This window comes from Salvelinus sp. IW2-2015, linkage group LG23, assembly GCF_002910315.2.
Source record: "Salvelinus sp. IW2-2015 linkage group LG23, ASM291031v2, whole genome shotgun sequence".
Lineage (NCBI taxonomy): Eukaryota > Metazoa > Chordata > Actinopteri > Salmoniformes > Salmonidae > Salvelinus > Salvelinus sp. IW2-2015.
In genome coordinates this window covers 41,398,013-41,416,953 of record NC_036863.1, presented here as the reverse complement: position 1 = coordinate 41,416,953, position 18,941 = coordinate 41,398,013, and the positions used below count along the sequence as shown (strand labels likewise).

The window sequence follows — 18,941 nt, the reverse complement described above, 5'->3', positions numbered from 1 at the left end:
AAACAAAAGTAACAGTAAGGCTTTAGCAAAAACGAGTCCAATTACCACAACATTTCTGTAAATAAGATAATCAATTGATATTACTTTAACAAAACTGACTTAACTCCGTTTTTTTTATTTTTATGCACTTGGAGTAAGACCACTGAGGGAAATGATATCAATAATATCAATGACCACTGAAATTTGCTTCACATAACACTGCTAGAAAAAAAAATAAGTACAACACAGCCACAAGAACAGCTGGAGTTAAACTTGCCGATCCACTGAAAGAAGACAAATATAAAAATGTGCCAAAGCATATGAACGAGGAAATACATCTCAAAAAAGGCAAACTAGTTATTTTGTTGCTTGAAACCACGGCAAGCATTAAAATCTATGGCCTCAATCCATTAGTGCTGTCAATCCATGTAACAACTCTCCTTAGTCATGTAACAATAATCCTTAATCATTGGCTTTGTGTCCAGTGTCCATTGTAGACCGCTCAGCAAGGTTATTATAGGAAACAAAAACTGAAATGAAATAAAATAATTAAACCCGTTTGAAAAACTAAAACTATCTTTGACTCCAATGTACTAAAATCATAAAATAATGTTCAGTTTTAGTTTTTTTTATCTTCTAAACTTTGGACAACAATCAAATTAGTGTTTTCAAGCTTCTGAACTTGGCAGGTAAGTGCTTCCTGGAGTTAGTGAGGTTTTAAATAGGCCTAACTTGTTTATCACTAACTACCAAGGAAGAAATCTGGTACTTTCTGTCCCTAACACGAAAACAGAAAATAAATAATATCAAAATGAAAATAGTTTTTTATAAAACTCAAACTAAATAAAAATTAGTAAATCAGGTCTGAAAACTAACTGAACTTTAAAAAAACGAATAAAAATACACAATATAAAAACACAAAACTATAATAACCTTGGTGCCCAGGAAGCTCAGAGTGAGTGACCATGTCTGGCTTGGTTTCTATGTGGCGATCTTGTTGTAGCCAAACAGCCCCACTGGCAGGTACTTCACATGGGTGGGCCACTGGGCAGCCAGCTGGAAGAACTTCACATCAGTCCACTCCACGCCGTCCACAGACACTGAAAAATATCCAATAGTTTCATGACTCCCATCTACAAACACCTAAAAATAAAACAACCATGTTGAATCTGACAATCGCGTTCAGTCCCACTGGGCACAAACTGGTTGAATCAACATTGTTTCAAATTCATTTGTCAACGTATTGTGACGTGGAATCTACGTGGGAAAATACATTGGATTTGAAAAACTGTTGTTTTGAGGGAGAAATTTCAACTACAAGATTATGTCATCAATGATACTATTTAGGCCTACAGTATATCTAGTATTTCTGAAGTCAACAGCTATTGTTTCAATTCAACCCAGGGTTCAACTTAAAATAGACAATACATATACAGTGGGGAGAACAAGTATTTGATACACTGCCGATTTTGCAGGTTTTCCTACTTGGTACAACAGTCTGTAATTTTTATCATAGGTACACTTCAACTGTGAGAGACGGAATCTAAAACAAAAATCCTGAAAATCACATTGTATGATTTTTAACTAATTAATTTGCATTTTATTGCATGACATAAGTATTTGATCACCTACCAACCAGTAAGAATTCCGTCTCTCACAGACCTGTTAGTTTTTCTTTAAGAAGCCCTCCTGTTCTCCACTCATTACCTGTATTAACTGCACCTGTTTGAACTCGTTACCTGTATAAAAGACACCTGTCCACACACTCAATCAAACAGAGTCCAACCTCTCCACAATGGCCAAGACCAGAGAGCTGTGTAAGGACATCAGGGATAAAATTGTAGACCTGCACAAGGCTGGGATGGGCTACAGGACAATAGGCAAGCAGCTTGGGGAGAAGGCAACAACTGTTGGCGCAATTATTAGAAAATGGAAGAAGTTSAAGATGACGGTCAATCACCCTCGGTCTGGGGCTCCATGCAAGATCTCACCTCGTGGGGCATCAATGATCATGAGGAAGGTGAGGGATCAGCCCAGAACTACCCGGCAGGACCTGGTCAATGACCTGAAGAGAGCTGGGACCACAGTCTAAAAGAAAACCATTAGTAACACACTACGCCGTCATGGATTAAAATCCTGCAGTGTACACAAGGTCCCCCTGCTCAAGCCAGCGCATTGCCAGGCCCGTCTGAAGTTTGCCAATGACCATCTGGATGATCCAGAGGAGGAATGGGAGAAGGTCATGTGGTCTGATGAGACAAAAATAGAGCTTTTTGGTCTAAACTCCACTCGCCGTGTTTGGAAGAAGAAGAAGGATGAGTACAACCCCAAGAACACCATCCCAACCGTGAAGCATGGAGGTGGAAACATCATTCTTTGGGGATGCTTTTCTGCAAAGGGGACAGGACGACTGCACCGTATTGAGGGGAGGATGGATGGGGCCATGTATCGCGAGATCTTGGCCAACAACCTCCTTCCCTCAGTAAGAGCATTGAAGATGGGTCGTAGCTGGGTCTTCCAGCATGACAACGACCCGAAACACACAGCCAGGGCAACTAAGGAGTGGCTCCGTAAGAAGCATCTCAAGGTCCTGGAGTGGCCTAGCCAGTCTCCAGATCTGAACCCAATAGAAAATCTTTGGAGGGAGCTGAAAGTCCGTATTGCCCAGCGACAGCCCCGAAACCTGAAGGATCTGGAGAAGGTCTGTATGGAGGAGTGGGCCAAAATCCCTGCTGCAGTGTGTGCAAACCTGGTCAAGAACTACAGGAAACGTATGATCTCTGTAATTGCAAACAAAGGTTTCTGTACCAAATATTAAGTTCTGCTTTTCTGATGTATCAAATACTTATGTCATGCAATAAAATGCAAATTAATTACTTAAAAATCATACAATGTGATTTTCTGGATTTTTGTTTTAGATTCCGTCTCTCACAGTTGAAGTGTACCTATGATCAAAATTACAGACCTCTACATGCTTTGTAAGTAGGAAAACCTGCAAAATCGGCAGTGTATCAAATACTTGTTCTCCCCACTGTAGGTCTAGGGCTTCAAGCTTTAGTTGATTTCAAATTGAATCTTCAAGTTGTCTACAAATTAATAAGTGAGCTTCCCGTCTCCATCTCAACCAAAAATCTAAGTTAAAGAATAGGACTAAATCAAATCAAACTTTATTTAAAGTGCATTTAAAATTTGATTTGATTCTGTCCTATTCTTTAACTTAGATTTTTGATTCAGATGGAGACATGAATTCAACATATTAACGATTACTTTGTAGACAAACTGGAATTAAAGCCGGATTAAATCAGTGGCACAAAATATACATCTCCTTCAAATGTTGATATTTGGTTGTGTCGACAACTAAAACACAATTCAATAACACTTTTACAAAGTAAAAAAACCCATCTTAGAAACTAAAGTAACAGTATTTATTCAACCTTAAAATCCATGGCCACATTGAGGTTATTGTAACTATAAATGTATTCTGTAATCGTAGAAAGCGTGCATGGTCAAGATAGCATGCAAAGGTCGCAGGTCGGTGGAGATCTTCACAATTGCTATTATACATCTGCACAGCATCTCTTAATAGCATTGATTACTTGCACTATGTGCCATCAATGTAATCTCAACTGCAATCCAGGTTATTTGGTTGTGCTATTAGATGAAGCACAGTGATAACTCACTAGGTTGAAGAATAAATAAATATCTGACATTGTATTCCCATTTGTGCTTTTAGATTGTTGATAACACATTGATAGCGATAACACATCGATAGTGATAACACATCGATAGTGATAACACATTGATAGTGATAACACATTTGGGAATTCAACAAACTTCTAGCTGTCTTTTTTTGAGTGGGTGAATAAAAAGGTTGAAATCTCATTGATCAACAGCTCGACCAAATATGACCCACATGTCCACGTTGAAATGACCTGGTGTGCCCGGTGGGGTGTACCTTTTAGGCTGGTCTGCTGCTGCTTGGTAGAACAGATGAGTCTGGTGATGCCCTCAACCACCTGGCTTTTAGAGTCTACATCCCTCTCTTTGGGCTTCTTCCCCAGGAATATGGTGGAGACTGTGGATACGGAGGAGATGAGCACACAGAGGTGGGTTCAAACCAAAACACTTAACAGCATGCATCCATTGCGTACTTCTCCTTCCAGTTAGTACATTTACTTAGTTATTACAATCTCTACCCCAAATTAGTTGATTGACAAACTGCATGTGCTGGACAGTCCACTATCTTCCCACCCTCCTCCTCACCTTTCTTGTTCTTCTCCTTGGTGACCACAGTCATAGCCATGGTGTTGGCCTGGGGCTGGTTCTCAGTGGAGCCCCCTCCTGGCAGCCTGCTGACCTGCAGGGAACGGAAGGCACTCTTCAGGGTGTTCTTGGAGCCCTTATCACACCGCTCCCCATCCTTCTTCCGCTCTGAGCATGTTGCTACCCAATAATCCACCGTCAGCCCAATGGTGTCCACCGCATGGGACATATTAGGGCTCCTGGGAGAGAGAGAGAGAGAGAGAGAGCGGTAGAGAGTGTGGCAGACAGTGTACGAAAAACAACTATTGCTCAACAATGTACACAAAAACGTGTTTAACTGCAGGGATGGGAATTCACTTCTCATGTTAGACTGTTGTACACTGTGGTTGTCTTACCCCAGACCGCTACTCAGGGAGGGAGACGGAGGTGGGGTGACAGCCTCTCTGGTCATCCCTGTGGGAGAGCCATGGGCGGGTGGGGAGGTGGAGGGAACAGCCAAGCTAACACTAACAGCCTCCTCAGAGTCTCCACCTGTAGGCCCAAATCAACACGGTCCTTAACACTGCTCAGGGACAGACTGGAGAGAGAAAGGGAAACATTAACAGACAATAGGTACTCCAGAAATATGAACCCACCTGAATACGCCGGATTCGGTTCAATCAACCCTACTTTCACCACCTGTTTCACACACAGGGGTCAGTTAATCAGTATCAGCATTACACTCCAGGGTTGTACTTGGGAATAGTTTGGATATCCCTCGTCGGTTTGCATTGAAGCAATAATTATGATAGAGGCATTATTTGCCAAATTGACTGCCTCAACATTAGTATTGATGAAAACCATCAGTACTGATTTACTTACCCCAACAAAGGGAACAAACTTCTGGTAAGAGTCCTCGTCATATCTGGTTAGGTGGAAATAATGAGTGGCCAATCAAATATTTGTCTTCCTAAAACATACCTGATTAACGTCATATAAACTGAGTGTACAAAACATTAAGAACACATTAAGAGCCTAACCCGCAGAACAGCCTCAATTAGTTGGGGCATGGACTCTACAAGGTGTCAAAAGCGTTCCACAGGGATGCTGGCCCATGTTGACTCCACTGCCGCCCACAGTTGTGTCAAGTTGGATGGATGTCCTTTGGGTGGTGGACCATTCTTGATACATCCGGAAAAATTTTGAGTATGAAAAACCCAGCAGCGTTGCAATTCTTGACACAAACCGGTGCGCCTGGTACCTACTACCGTACCCCGTTCAAAGGCACTTCAATCTTTTGTCTTGTCCATTCACCATCTGAATGGCACAAACACACAATCCATCTCTCAAGGCTTAAAAATCCTTCTTCAACCTGTCTCTTCCCCTTCACCTACATTGATTGAAGTGGTTTTAACAAGTGACATCAATAAGGGATCATAGCTTTCTGTCGTGTTCTTAATGTTTTGTACACACAGTTTAAAATTAGCCACGCAGGCCACTCCACTCACGTCTTGTACTTGCAGGTGAGCATGGCCTCAGCGATAGGCAACTGGTGTGTGACAGAGACGCTGCTGATGTACTGGCTGATCCTTCCAGCCACGTCCACGCCGTCTGCAGCTGGAGCCGCTGGGAGGGAAGGGGAAAAGACAGTAAGCCTGAGCCAATCTGTAGGGAGCGCAAGGCTGACCGGATCTGAACTGACTAACCCCCTAACTAAAGAAGATATGGGGCAGCTTGCAGAGAGAGCGTCTTCCAGTCAAATACCATTAATATGCTGATCAAGGCAGATTAAGTTCCCAAAGACACACGCTCGAATGCTTCCAGCTCAGTGGAACTGTTTGTAAAATAAAGCATATTGTTTTATAAACTGAAATGAAATAGTCTTTCAGTCTGTGTTGCCGCTAACAGCACAAACGAATAGCACACTCGTAAATTTAAATGGAAATGTGCTTAGCGCAAACGGTAGGTAGGTCGATGTGACGAGAGAGAAGAGAGAAGAGAGACAGAGAGAGAGAGAGAGACAGAGAGAGAGAGAGAGACAGAGAGAGAGAGACAGAGAGAGAGAGACAGAGAGAGAGAGAGAGACAGAGAGAGAGAGACAGAGAGACAGAGAGACAGAGAGAGAGAGAGAGACAGAGAGAGAGAGAGAGAGAGACAAAGAGAGAGAAGTGTGGTGTTTACTAGAGTGAGGGGGCTCCAGGCGACTGAACAGGTCTCTCCAGGCATTGTCCAGGAACACAGAGCTGTAACGAGGGTCCAGGGAGGCCAGGTGCTTAGCGACGGGGTGACAGCCTGGAGGCAGAGTAGAGGCAGCCACAATGAGTCACACACCCAACCCACTCAGTACTGCAGCTCTGAGCAGAGCAGCTGAAAGCTGTACCGTACTGCGCTTCAGCTATATGTGACATAATGACTGGAGCAACTCACTGTCAGGAGGAGGTATCAGAACACGAGAGTGGGTGTTTTTGTAAATCTTTGTTTATGCTTCAGCTGAAGAGGCTTATATATATATATAAGCGTTACATAACCATGCTAGATATGTACCATACTATCCCACTGGGCACAAACTGGTTGAATCAAGGTTGTTTCCACGTAATTTGTCAACATACTGTAATGTGGAATCTACGTGATTTTTTGGTTGAGATGTGAATACAACGTATCAATTATTAATTTGTAGACAAACTGGAATTAAAGCCAGACTAAGTCAGTGGCACAGATGGAACTGTCCAAGCAGAAGATTGATCTCCCTCAAATGTTGATATTGGGTTGCGTTGACAACCAAACACAATTCAAGAGGACTTTTGTTATCCAGTAAATAGCCTATCTTACAAACGAATGTAACGTTCAACCTTAAAATGAGTAACACATCCATGGCCTCATTTTGAGATGACTGTAAATATAAATGTCTTCTTATGTAATCATATAATAATATAATGCTCAAGATGGCATGCATATAGGTCGTCGCAGGTCTGTGGAGATCTTCACAATTGCGGTAATAAATCTGCGCAGAATCTCAAACGGCATTGATCACTTGCACCATGTACTTTTAATGTAATCTCAACTGCAATCTTGGTCATTTGGATGTACTATTAGATGAAGCACAGTGGTAACACATTCATCTCCTGTATAAACAAACAAAATATCTGACATTGTATTCCCATTTGAACTTTGCTGTGCTTTTAAAAATGGTTGAAAGCGAAGTGAAGGACCTTTGGGTGACAACTAAACAAAAACAACAACAAAAAAATATCWWWWWWTWKTTTTTTCATTGGAATGTGGTTGTGCTTTTAGATGGTTGAAWTCATAGTGATAACGCGTTGGATATTCAACTAACTTTTGGCAGTCTTTTTGAGTCGGTGAATATAGGTTGTAATCTCATTGAGCATCGTCTCAACCAAATATTACCCAATTATCCACGTTGAAATGACATGGTGTGCCYAGTGGGATACATCTTACAGCAGTCACATTGTATAATACTGATCTTTTAATATATATTACTGCTCTCAGGACCTGAACCGGTCTCTCTCTCACCCAGGGGGACCACCAGGAAGCGGATTAGGCTGAGCCAATCAGATGTTTTGTTGGCCAGCTGAGTGACAAAGAAATGCAGGATGGCCCCCAGGTAGCTCTGTCCCCCTGCCACCACCACCTTGACCGGCGGCGGCGTGGACGAGTTACAGTTACAGCTGCGGGGAGAGGAGGACAGTTTAGTGGAGCACAATATAAACAGGCTCATCATAGGTCACCTTAATTACCACACGATACATTGAACCAGCGAGTATTTGATTCATTGGCTACTCACAACTTTTGGATGCGCGTGAGGAGGGTGGTGAGGACAGCCTGAATCTCCACCCCACAGCAGGTACACACTAACGGCTGCTTTTGGGCCAGCAGCACCTCGGACACATACTGCACACACACGTTTACCAGAGGCCACAAACACATAGACACAGATGAACACACGTACGCAAAGTAAATATGTCCACAGGGGAGTGGAGGAGTGAGATAATGGAGGTGAAGATAGACGTGAAGAATACCTGTCCCTGCCAATCACTGGTGTTGACCAGGACCAGGCTGTCTGGGAGGGCAGTGTCTGAGGAGATAGATTCTGATTCAGCTGGTCATACACAGCCTTCCTGGGCACCTGCAACACACACACACACACACACACACACACACACACACACACACACACACACACACACACCACACACACACACACACACACACACACACACACACACACACACACACACACACACACACCACACACACAACACACACACACACACACACAACACACACACACACACACAAAGTCAAATACTGCGGCACACACACACACGTGCGGCGTGTAACAGTATAACTTTAGTCCGTCCCCTCGCCCCGACCCAGGCGCAAACCAGGGACCCTCTGCACACATCAACAACAGTCACCCAACGAAAGACAAGAATTACCCGTCGCTTCACAAAAGCCGCGGCTCTTGCAGAGCAAGGGGAACCACTACTTCAAGGTCTCAAAGCGAGTGACGTCACCGATTGAAACACTATTAGCGCGCACCACCGCTAACTAGCTAGCCATTTCACATCGGTTACACGCGCGCGTCAGACACGAAGTCAAATACTGGGCATAGTCAAATACATTGTCAAAAACTGGGCGCACACACACACACACACACACACTCGCTTCAATGAAATCGATCAACACAACAGGACAGTGCTGTGCCTGTATGCAGCTGTAAGCAAGAAGTCAATTGCGGGTCTCAACTTACTGCTGAGAGTAAGAATCTCAGAATACACAAGGTGAAACTTCAATATTTGGTAGTAGTTGGTAGTAATTTTCCTCTTGTGACGTCAGTCACTGACAGTCACTCAATTAGCCCATGTCAGCTCACATTTTACAGATTGCTAGGTAAGTTAGTCTAGCCAGCTTTATATAAATGTTATAGTATGTCATGGCTGAATTACTGACCGGGCACATCAAGGCTCGAGGCCAGTAGCCATGATCTCCTGAGGGCCCCCCCATTGATTTTGTTAGTCAGTCTCACTCAGAGATCATATGAACCTGTCAAGTAACTGCAAAATGTGTAGAATTGCAACATTTTCTCTTCGCCCCAAAGCTMCATTTTTATTCACTTTAAAGCTACACATTTGCAACAGGATCACCACCACTCTGGATCACCCTCTGCAAACAAATCCTCAGCTCCATGGCGAGTATGGGTACGGACTAGCTCTGGTTAGGGTGAGGGGGGGGGTCACCTGTGGGGTGTGGCTGAGCTCCGGTGACCTTTCACTGTCAGAGCTGTTGGTGCGTTCGCTTAGTGGCTTGGACAGCGCTCGCCTCTCCTTCATTGGTGTCCCACGTCTCTGCCTGGGTGTGTGCCCGCCATCCAACCTGGAAAAAACACACACACCTACTCACTGACAGTCAGTACCCACACAGAAAATATGACTAAGGCAGAAAGTGAAGGAGCGCATATGTAGCACTGGAAGGTTTTGTGTGTGTGTGGGTGTTTTAAAGTGTGTGTTAGACTGACCTGGGGGAGGGCATGGTGGTGTAGGGCATGCTGGTGTGACTCTCACTCTTGCTGCTCCTCAGTTCCCTCATTGGGGTCCTGGGTAGCTGCTCTGGGACAGAGACAGTGATGCAGGGGGTAGTGTCCAGAAACGTCTCCGGATCAGTCAGCTCCTAAACACACCGACAGACAGCCAGACAGAAACACATCCTAACACCGCACAGGCCTCAACACACTGCAATACAGAGGCCACCAATGAGAGAGGGGAAAACAAGAGAGTGAGGGAGGGAGGAGGGGTCTCACCAGGGTGTCTGTCTCAGAGTCGTCAAAGTTGCGGGAGCGAGCGCGTTTCATCTTGCCTGACGGGGGCTGCTCTCCTTGCTGAAAGTCAGACAGCAGGAAAACAGTGGTAAGAGGGAGTGCAAGGGGACATCTGGACTTAGAAGGCCAGCCACCCCCATCTACTGTACTCACTGGGCTCAGGGTGTCTCTGGGCAGACTGCACCTGCTGTTCAGACTGCCAAACTCGGTCTGCGAGCTGGACTGGGACATGCCCTCAAAGAAGGGCCTGAACGTTCAGAGAGAAGAGAGATTGCCAGAGTTCTGTTAGGTGGATGTTTGTCAGAACATACATTTCCGTTACCTACAGATAAGTCCGACTTCTCATGACCTGAGTTTGGGTTTGGGCGTGCTGAGGACGCTGTCCGTCTCCTCCATCTCTGGCCCGCTGTCATTGGGGTTGTACATCTCCAGACTGTCATAGAGCTCATCCAGGTCCTCCTCCACATCACGAATGTGCTCCTGGGACACGTGCTCCAGGCCAAAGTCCACCTCACCGGACACCTTAAACCTCTTCAACAAGGCCACGAACTTCTGCTTGATGTTGGGCTGCCGGGTTAAAGGAACACGTAGATAATCAAACTGGTTGACTAGAACAGCGGCAGGTAGTCCTAACGCCACAGAGACAGACAGACGAGKAGACTGGATGCTTACATGAGCTCTGGTGATGGAGGCTGCAGAGGTGAGTTTGTGTCTGTGCTTCTTCTTCCTCATGTCATCCTCTTCGTCAAACAGATACTGGGGGGGAAAAAAGAGGGAGGGTCAACTTTGTGCTCAAACCGGACAAACCCTCCACCCACTCTACTGTACGCCGGCTTAAATGCTTGTATTGAAGCAGTGTGGTATCTTTCTGAGCGTCGCTTCCCCCCCCCCCTCCTACCTGGCTGTGAGCAGGGTCATCACTCCCGTCCTGCTCTGATGAATAGCTCTCCTCGTCTTCCTCCGAGTAGTTGTCAATGTCGGGGGAGCGGTCTGTCAGTTACAGAGAGCCAGATAGGAGATGTGTTATGTATGGGTGTGGGGGGATCCAGTGTGATGTGAAAACTATTTCAACCTTGTGTCATATGGACAAGGCAGARGCTGACTCTCTCAAAAGACGAACATGGATGATTGTATTTACCGACCATGGTGTGGCACATACATATTGAACTGTTCAATACACTGACATTCTGGATACTTAGACAATCCCATATAAGCACATTGCCGAATATAAATAAAAAAATATATAAAAAAATATAGACTTTCTGATTCCTTGTTCATGGCCTTATCTCCCTCGAGCCTGTCCCCTTGTCTTTCACTCTGTGTCTCCCTTACCAGACATCTTGGCCTTGGACATCTCGTGGTCGATGGGCTGGCTGGAGAGCGAGTAGACCCTCATCTCAGCCACAGGCACAGCCGTGTCCTTCACCGTGGTGTGGAGACCCAACACACGGGCTCCCTCACTGGGGTGCTGCATCACCTGGGGAGGAGAGAGGAAGGGGGTTCAGGGAGAGAAAGAGAGATTGGGGGGGGTGACAATTGCAAGAGAGAGAGAGAGAGAGAGAGAGAGAGGGAAAGGGCAGGAGACGAAAGAGTGACAGGAGTACAGATGCTGGATGGCGTGTTGTACAAACAAAAGCCCGAATGGTCGTAATCATGGCAGTTAACAGCTGCGCTGAGATGTTGCCCTCTTGCCTCTGCCATGTTGATGAGGCCCAGTGCCAGGGTCTTATAGCCCAGGATGGTGCGGTTCTTGTACCTCTTCCTCCTCTGCAGCATGATCTGCAGTCTGTTGGCATCTCGCTTCAGAAAATGTGGATACTGGAGGAAGTAAAGATGAGAGATGGCGAGGTTGACAGAATCAGACATGCACTTAAATCATGCACTGAAAATAGAATCTCTGGGACATTTTTTTTTAAAGTCACAATTCATTTGCATACACATAACTGTCTGTGCAAACACCCCTCGGTAACTCACTTGCAAGGAGAACGTTAGCTGAAGATCGGTCTCGGTAAGTCCAGGCGATGACAACAGGATTTCATTGGACCGTAAAATGCGCTTTGATCCCTAAGAAGATAYTCCAAACACGTTACAATACATCGCCTGCATATATTAACCATGGATTACAGATAAAAAGGTTCTCATAAGTCACTAGTGTATTTAAGCAGTAAGGCACAAAGGGGTGTGATATATGGCCAATATACCACGGCTAAGGGCTGTTCTTATGCACAATGCAACGCGTTTTATTGTGAAACAGACAAGAAATAAGAATTAAAAAAAACAGAAAACTTGAGCGTGCATAACTATTCACCCCCCCAAAGTCAATACTTTGTAGAGCCACCTTTTGCAACAATTACAGCTGCTAGTCTCTTGGGGTATGTCTCTATAAGCTTGGCACATCTAGCCATTGGAATTTTTACCCATTATTCAAGGCAAAACTGCTCCAGCTCCTTCAAGTTGGATGAGTTCCGCTAGTGTACAGCAATCTTTAAGTCATACCACAGATTCTAAATTGGATTGAGGTCTGGGCTTTGACTAGGCCATTCCAAGACATTTAAATATTTCCTCTTAAACCACTYGAATGTTGCTTTAGCAGTATGCTTAGGGTCATTGTCCTGCTGGAAGGTGAACCTCCGTCCCAGTCTCAAATCTCTGGAAGACTGAAAGAGGTTTCCCCTCAAGAATTTCCCTGTATTTAGCGCCATCCATCATTCCTTMAATTTTGACCAGTTTCCCAGTCCCTGCCGATGAAAAACATCCCCACAGCATGATGCTGCAACCACCATGCTTCACTGTGGGGATGGTGTTCTCAGGGTGAGGTGTTGGGTTTGTGCCAGACATAGCGTTTTCCTTGATGACCAAAAAGCTAAATATTTGTCTCATTTGACCAGAGTACCTTCTACCATATGTTTGGGGAGTCTCCCACATGCCTTTTGGCAAACACTACACTTGTTTGCTTATTTTTTTCTTTAAGCAATGGCTTTTTTCTGGCCACTCCGTAAAGCCCAGCTCTGTGGAGTGTACGGCTTAAAGTGGTCCTATGGACAGATACTCCAATCTCCGCTGTGGAGCTTTACAGCTCCTTCAGGGTTATCTTTGGTCTYTTTGTTGCCTCTCTGATTAATGCCCTCCTTGCCTGGTCTGTGAGTTTTGGTGGGCGGCCCTCTCTTGGCAGGTTTGTTGTGGTGTCATATTATTTCAATTTTTTAATAATGGATTTAATGGTGCTCCGTGGGATGTTCAAAGTTTCTGATATTTTTTTATAACACAACCCTGATCTGTACTTCTCCACAACTTTGTCCCTGACCTGTTTGGAGAGCTCCTTGGTCTTCATGGTGCCGCTTGGGGGTGCTACAGACTCTGGGGCCTTTCAGAACAGGTGTAGATATGAGATCATGTGACAGATCATGTGACACCTTAGATTGCACACAAGTGGACTTTATTTAACTAATTATGTGACTTCTGAAGGTAATTGGTTGCACCAGATCTGATTTAGGGGCTTCACAGCAAAGGGGGTGAATACATATGYACGCACCATTTTCCGTWAAWWWWTTTGTWKAATTTTTTTAAACAAGTTATATTTTTCATTTTACTTCACCAATTTGGACTATTTTGTGTATGTCCATTACATTAAATCCAAATAAAAATCMATTTAAATTACAGGTTGTAATGCAAAATAGGAAAAACGCCAAAGRGGATGAATACTTTTGCAAGGCACTGTATGTACACTTTGTGGAAGGGACGGCGGTGTGTGTGAAGAGCGTCACCTGGAGTTTGACTGCGATGACAACAGAGGTTAGGTCTCTGTCCAGCTCCTGAAGCATCACCAGCTTCTTCAGAGTAACTGTGAAGAGCCTGGGTTTAAGGGGAGAAAAGGGGATATTTGAATTTCTCTGTTTCGTCTGTGAATTCAGTGAATAGGTACCAACGACATGAGAAAGTGTCAGTCTAGTCCTTGACCATGACAAATCTTTTTAAAATGTTGGCTGAGAGTGGTAGAGTATCACCCTAGATTTGTAATGCAAATTGTAAGCGGGAATCGTTCGGTGAGGTTTGTGGCCAACAGAAGCACTTTAGGAATATTAGGCTCCAGACATAAATCAAAGATCAATGTATTCCTACAGGCCGTTCGTAGTTCGAAGTACTTTATTTTTGGACAAAGCACAGACAGCTTGGCACAGGGCCTCTGGTCTAAAGTAAGCGGGAATCGTTCGGTGAGGTTTGTGGCCAACAGAAGCACTTTAGGAATATTAGGCTCCAGACATAAATCAAAGATCAATGTATTCCTACAGGCCGTTCGTAGTTCGAAGTACTTTATTTTTGGACAAAGCACAGACAGCTTGGCKGGCTGGGATTTATCTGCGTAGATGAGAGCAAGTCAGACAGAACAGGACACTCAAGGAGAAACTAAAAGATTGTCATTCTCTCAAGTAGAAGCCACAATGGGCTCCAAAAGACACAATTAGGTCTACAGCCTCATTGTTGATTCTTAGCCAAACAAACTCCAGCATTGCATCTTGAATAACCTTTAATTACATTTGGGTCCTAGGTGCAGCACTCYGCGTCACGTCACAAAGATTGGGTAATAGGAGAGGGTGCCGTATCTGYTGTTCCTCCCTAATTAAATGTCACATTCACTACAAACCTTGGCCTCTCCACTCACTACACCATTAGAGAGAGAGAGACACTGGAGAGGGCTACCAGAGAACATCTGATTGGGTTCGGAGATTTATGGTTAATAATTGATATTTTCACTAAAAGCCAAATGCCAAGCAGATATGGCACTATCGGCTAAATAGAAATTCACTACATTACCAAAAGTATGTTGACACCTGCCTGTCGAACATCTCATTCCAAAATCATGGGCATTATTACGGATTTGCCTCCCCCCCCCTCCCTTTGCTGCTATAATAGCCTCCACTCACCTAGGAAGGCTTTCCACTAGATGTTGGAACATTGGTGCGGGGACTTGCTTCCATTCAGCCACAAGAGCTTTAGTGAGGTCGGGCACTGATGTTGGGCGATTAGGCCTGGCTCGCAGTCGGCGTTGCAACTCATCCCAAAGGTGTTCGATGGGGTTGAGGTCAGGGCTCTGTGCATGCCAGTTAAGTTCGTCCACACTGATCTTGACAAACCATTTCTGTATGGACCTCGCTTTGAGCACTGGGGCATTGTCATGCAGAAACTGGAAAGGGCCTTCCCCAAACTATTGCCACAATGTTGGAAGCACAGTATCGTCTAGAATGTCATTGTATGCTGTAGCGATAAGATTTCCCTTCACTGGAACAAAGGGGCCTAGCCCGAACCATGAAAAACAGCCCCAGATCATTATTCCTCCTCCACCAATCTTTACAGTTGGCACTATGCATTGGGGCAGGTAGCGTTCTCCTGGCATCCGCCAAACACAGATTTGTCCGTCGGATTTCCAGATGGTGAAGCATGATTCATCACTCCAGATACAGCGTYTCCACTGCTCCAGAGTCCAAAGACYGCGATCTTTACACCACTCCAGCTTGGCATWGMGCATGGTGATCTTAGGCTTGTGTGCGGCTGCTCGGACATGGAAACCCATTTCATGAAGCTCCCGACGAACAGTTCTTGTGCTGACGTTGCTTCCAGAGGCAGTTTGGAACTCGGTAGTGAGTGTTGCAACCGAGGACAGACGATTGTTTAGCGCTACGCGCTTCAGCGACCCCATTCTGTGAGCATGTGTAGCCTACCACTTCGCGGCTGAGCTGTTGTTGCCCSTAGACGTTTCCACTTCACAATAACAGCACTTACAGATGAGCGGGGCAGCTCTAGCAGGGCAACATTTTTACAAACTGACTTGTCGGAAAGGTGGCATCCTATGACGGTGCCACGTTGAAAGTCAGGCCATTCTACTGCCAATGTTTGTCTATGGAGATTGCATGGATGTGTGCTCGATTTTATACACCCGTCAGCAATGGGTATGGCTGAAATAGCCGAATCCACTAATTTGAAGGGTTGTACACTATACAGTGTATTCAGAAAGTGTTCAGACCCCTTGAGTTTTTCCACATTTTGTTACATTACAGCCTTATTCTAAAATTGATTGAATATTTATTTTCCTTCATCAATCTACACACAATACCCCATAATGAGAATGCAAAAACAGGTTTTTGGAAACGTATTAAAAATAAAAAACATAAATACCTTATTTACATAAATATGAGACTCGAAATTGAGCTCAGGTGCATCCTTTTTCCATTGATCATCCTTGAGACRTGTCTACAACTTCATTGGAGACTACCTGTGGTCAATCAAATTGATTGGACATGATTTGGAAAGACACACACCTGTCTATATAAGGTCCCACAGTTTACAGTGCATGTCAGAGAAAAAAAMCAAGCCATGAATACAAAGGAATTGTCTGTAAAGCTCCAACACAGGATTGTGTCGAGGCACAGATCTGGGGAAGGGTACCAAAACATTTCTGCAGCATTGAAGGTCCCCAAGAACACAGTGGCCTGCATCATTCTTAAATGGAAGAAGTTTGGAACCACCAAGACTCTTTCTAGAGCTGGTGGCCTTATAGAATAACTATCTTCAAAGTAATGACTCGGGACGTCGGGTTTGATATGAAAGCTTCTTTTAGTAATAATTCTTGATCACGTTACATTTAACAACTTTAGATTCTACAAAGCAATGCTAAGATGCTAGCGCAAAGGAGCCAAACGTAATTACCTGTTAATTGCACTTAACTAGCGCGTTCACTCTCTACTTCCTGTCGCAAGGCATTCTGGAACTTGCAGTCAAAAGCGTAATTCAATACTAACCAATACAATTACATATGTAAATAACTGTAAAGAAATATCTTTAGATACAGCTCAATGAATTAACTTAAACATTAACTCTGTAACACATTAAAGTTACAACATCCTCCCCCCCCGATGAACAACTGTGTTCATCTAGATCTCTAGGCAGTATATCAACTGAATAGGTCTCCTCAACAAAGTCCCTGAAACAGTACGAACTGAACATGATCTAACTAGGCCATCTCGGCCTGGAAACAGTTCCTCAATCTTTCCTAGTTTCCAGGTTTGTCTGGGTGTGTTATCTTCTCCAATGAGTACAACGTCACCCGCTTTCAGTGGGGTGGGCTGYGGTGTATCACAGCGGTGTGCTGACTTTAGATCCAGCAAGTAGTCTCTTCGCCAACTGTTCCAGAAACTGGTCACAAGTCTCTGCCTGTACTTCCATCTGCGTGTCATGTCCTCCTTGTTTAGCGTTGGGTGCTGAGTGTCAGCTGGAAATGGCTTTGGAGGCAAAGAGGTTAGTTGTTTACCCACCAGGAAGTGTGCTGGGGTCAGGGGTTGTGGTTCATCCACTTCATTGTGCACGAAGGTCAGAGGCCTAGAATTTAGAATAGCTTCAACCTCTGTCAGGACTGYGCACATCTCTTCAAAGTTGAGTGAAGCTMTCCCAAGAACCTTTCGCAGGCATGTTTTCACTGACCTGACAAGTCTTTCCCAGAATCCGCCCCACCAGGCTGCTCGCTCGGCGATGAACCTCCAGGTGATGCCCCTTTCTGAGAAGAAAGCCAAGAGTTGGGGCTCTTCGATTGCCTTCCACAGCTCTTTCAAGTCCTGATCAGCTCTCTTGAACGTTTTAACCCGATCGAACATCTCTGGAGAGACCTGAAAAATCAATGAGCTGCTGTGCACCGACGCTCCCCATCTAACCTGACAGAGCTTGAGAGGTTCTGCAGAGAAGAATTAGAGAAACTCCCCAAATATAGGTGTGCCAAGCTTGTAGCATCATACCCAAGAAGACTCAGGGCTGTAATTGCTGCCAAAGTGCTTCAACAAAGTACTGCATAACGGGTCTGAATACCTATGTAAATGTCATATTTCAGTAAAAAGTTTTATACATTTGCAAAAATGTCTAAAAACCTGTTTTTGCTTTTTCTTATGGAGTATTGTGTGTAGATTGATGAGGGGAAAAACAATTAATGTAACAAAATGTGGAAAACGTCAACGGGTCTGAATAGTTTCCGAATGCACTGCATATAAACAGTTGAAGTCAGAAGTTAACATACACCTTAGCCAAATACATTTAAACTCCGTTTTTCACAATTCCTGACATTTAATCAGAGTAAAAATTCCCTGTCTTAGGTCAGTTAGGATCACCACTTTATTTTAAGAATGATGAAATAAATAGTAGAGAATGTTCTATTTCTTTCATCACATTTCCAGTGGGTCAGAAGTTTACATACACTCAATTAGTATTTGGTAGCATTGCCTTAAATTGTTTAACTTGGGTCAAGCATTTTGTGTAGCCTTGCACAAGCTTAATTTAATTTTGGCCCATTCCTCCTTACAGAGCTGGTGTAACTGAGTCAGGTTTGTAGGCCTCCTTGCTCGCACATGCTTTTCAGTTCTGCCCACAAATGTTCGATAGGATGAGGTCAGGGCTTTGTGATGGCCACTCCAATACTTTGACTTTGTTGTCCTTACGCCATTTTGCCACAACTTTGGAAGTATGCTTGGGGTCATTGTCCATTTGGAAGACCCATTTGCGACAAGCTTTAACTTCCTGACTGATGTCTTGAAATGTTGCTTCAATATTTCCACATAATTTTCCTCTTCATGATGCCATCTATTTTGTGAAGTGCACCAGTCCCTCCTGCAGTAAAGCACCCCCACCCCATGCTTCAAGGTTGGGATGGTGTTCTTCGGCTTGCAAGTCTCCCCATTTTTCCTCCAAACATAACGATGGTCATTATGGCCAAACAGTTCCATTTTTGTTTCATCAGACCAGTGGACATTTCTCCAAAAAGTACGATCTTTGTCCCCATGTGCAGTTGCAAACCTTGGTCTGGCTTTTATGGCGGTTTTGAGCAGTGGCTTCTTCCTTGCTGAGCGGC

The 18,941-nt window shown here is 44.4% G+C and overlaps 1 pseudogene; it reads right to left on the bottom strand.

The window, feature by feature from the left end:
- Positions 1-480: 480 nt before the first annotated feature.
- LOC111950812 (phosphofurin acidic cluster sorting protein 1-like) overlaps positions 481-18,941 on the bottom strand; it is a 20,486-nt pseudogene continuing 2,025 nt past the window's right edge.